Source organism: Myotis brandtii, unplaced genomic scaffold (assembly GCF_000412655.1).
Source record: "Myotis brandtii unplaced genomic scaffold, ASM41265v1 scaffold1292, whole genome shotgun sequence".
In the NCBI taxonomy this organism is placed as follows: Eukaryota; Metazoa; Chordata; class Mammalia; order Chiroptera; family Vespertilionidae; genus Myotis; species Myotis brandtii.
The window spans coordinates 209,064-211,988 of NW_005354560.1; the positions used below are offsets into that span (position 1 = coordinate 209,064).

Below are 2,925 nucleotides of genomic sequence, written 5' to 3' on the forward strand. Positions count from 1 at the left end.
TGAGAATACAGCCTGGACAACGCCTTTCTTTTAGACCCCAGCCACACCCTGACCAGAACTGTGACCTACAAATCTGTGAGTTAATAAACGGGAGCTGTTTTAAGCTGGTGTATTTGTGGTTATTTGTTATACAGCACTAGAAAACTAATATAAGGATCTTGCAGTGCCTTCATGTCTATATTATGAACATTATGTATATCATGTTGACAATGAAGGAAGCAGAAACCCTGCTGAACTTGAACTGGCCTTAAACATAAACACTAGTAGCTTACTTGGAAAAATGCAAACTCTTAAGCTTCCAAGTTATTATACTGATAATATAAGTATAGATATTAATGACAGATTTTTATAAGTATTATTTACATTTAGTATTTGATTGTGTACAAGGCGTTTTAACAGAAAAATGCATCATAGGATAAAAAACATACTGGGTTGTGAAGACAGATCTAGGTTAACATCCTGGCTATGACTCTGACTTTGAACAAGTACCCTAAATCTCTCTGCTGTTGAATGGTAAGACCTATATCAATCTTCCAAGGTTCCTGAAGTCATAGGACCCTATATAAAATATCTGTCATGTGCTCAAATAAATTTTATGTCATTTTATTCCTCTTATTTAAACTGTTATCACTTCACTGAAATCAGGGATCCTGACTTAGTCACCATTAAATCCAAAAGGCCACCCTAACTGGTTTGGCTCGGTGTATAGAGAGTCGGCCTAAGGACTGAAAGGTCCCAGGTTCAATTCCAGTCAAGGGCATGTACCTTGGTTGTGGGCACATCCCCAGGAGGAGGTTTTCAGGAAGCAGCTCATTGATGTTTCTCTCTCATTGATGTTTCTAGCTCTCTATCCCTTTCCCTTCCTCTCTGTAAAAAAATCAATAAAGTATATTTTTTAAAAAATCCAAAGGGACTAGTGCAGTGCCTGTCACATAGTAAGCACTCATTAATCTTTTTAAAGTAAGAGAGAGATACACATATTTACATCTCTAACAATCTTGTGATAAAGAGAGCATCCCCATTTTACACATAACTATTAAGAACCAGAAATGTTGATTTTCTTAAGTTTTCTTAAATTACAAAATGGTGAAGTACAGAAAAAAAAGCATTCTAAATTTAAGTTCTGTGCCACTTCCATTGTACTATAGACTACACAGCTACCAGAGAGATATGAAACTATATCTCAATTATAATATTTTCACATATTTAGTCCTTGTGCTCCCCAAAAGGGAACAAAAATTGGCCACCATTAATCCACATTCAACTAGGTAGAATTCTCTATTAAGCATTTTCTAGTTTTCATTTATGTCTATATTTGCAACAAAAGCACAACAGTAAAAATGGATTCCACTGCCTAAATCCCCAGAATTTACATGATGAGTAAATTTTTCAAAATAACTTTGCAAAAACCTGCTTCCGTTAACCATTTTGGGCAGAGTAGTTTTTTTCTTTTCCCTTAAGAAATGGTGCAAAGCAGTGACAACACCAGATGCTGACAAGGATGTTGCTGATGGGACTGTTCAATGGAAAAAACACTCTGGAATACAGTTTGGCAGTTTCCTCAAAAGCTAAGCCTATAAATACGTACGACCCAGTATTTGTACTTCTATGCATTTATTCATAAAAATGAAGACTATGTCCACATAAAAAACTGTACATGATTGTTTATAGAAATGTCATGAGAAATAGCCCAAAACAACTGAAAACAACCAAGATGTGCTATAGTAAGTGGACGGTTCAACAAGGTGTGATATACCCATAGTGTGGAATATGAGAGAAAGAGAGAGAGGGTGGGGGAGAGAGAGAGAGAGAGAGAGAGAGAGAGAGAGAGAGAAATTTCTACATGATGCTGTTGCATGAATAGGTCTCAACAGCATTGTGCTGACTGAAAAAAAAAAAAAAAGAGCCAGTCTCAAAAGGTTACATACTTTTACAGAACATTTTTGAAATGACCAAAGTATTGATATGGAGAACAAATGATGCTTCTTAGGTTAGGGATAGCAAGGGAGCAGGTGACTATAAAGGGCTTGCATGAGGCAGATATTTGTGTTAATGGGTTAATTCTATATTCTGATTGTGGTGGTCATTACAGAAATGTACACATGTGATAAAAAGAAAAAGAAATATATACACAATTTAACATTGTGAACTGGGTGGTTTTGGCATTTAACTTCTGTTACATAAAATGTAACTACTGGGGGAAGCTGGGTAAGAGTACACAGCACTTTTCTGTTCAATCTTTGAAACTTCATGTGATTCTATAACTCTTTCAAAAAATTAAAATGGGTGCACAGCCAAATGTCTGAGACTCTGGTAGAATCTTCTACATTCTCTAGAACAAAACACCACTTTCACATTTTAACAGGCCCAACAGTAAGCATAGTTCATATTTTATCAGGGGACTTTGAAAACAAAGATGGAACAATCACACAGAAAATTACAAACTTTGTCTTTATCCCAGAGATTGGTATCCCTTTCCCATCCACCTTCATCCGATCTCATGGCCTTTAAGTCTTGAGTTTACAATTCTCCTCTCAGTGACCTACACTCTATTCCAAAATCTCCCTCCCCCACTGTGAGTTAATGACATTTCCAATGGAGGAGAGATTTTTGAGCAGAAAAGCTGTCCAAATTCGGCTCTTAGCCATCTCCTGCCCATGCTGCACCACACAGACACCCCTCTCATGACACCCCAGCTTCAACACCTCAGTAACTCACTTCATAAAATAAATGTCCCAGGAAGACGACTAACATTTGAAAAGTACTTTGGTTTACAATGGACTGGTCCACAAGGGATCTCATGATGCTTGTTAGACTGGAGAATACATAAAGCAGGAATCTCTTTTCATCCCCATTGTAGAGATGAGGTAACTTGGACCCAGTGAAGTAACTTCTCAAGTTCAATAGAGGCAAATAGTTAAGTTG

General features: G+C 37.0%; 1 protein-coding gene across 5 annotated transcripts in view; it reads right to left on the minus strand.

The window, feature by feature from the left end:
* The window catches only part of LOC102245069 (leukocyte surface antigen CD47-like), a 137,518-nt gene that overhangs the window by 123,297 nt on the left and 11,296 nt on the right, over window positions 1-2,925 (minus strand). The gene's annotated exons all lie outside the window — the stretch shown is intronic.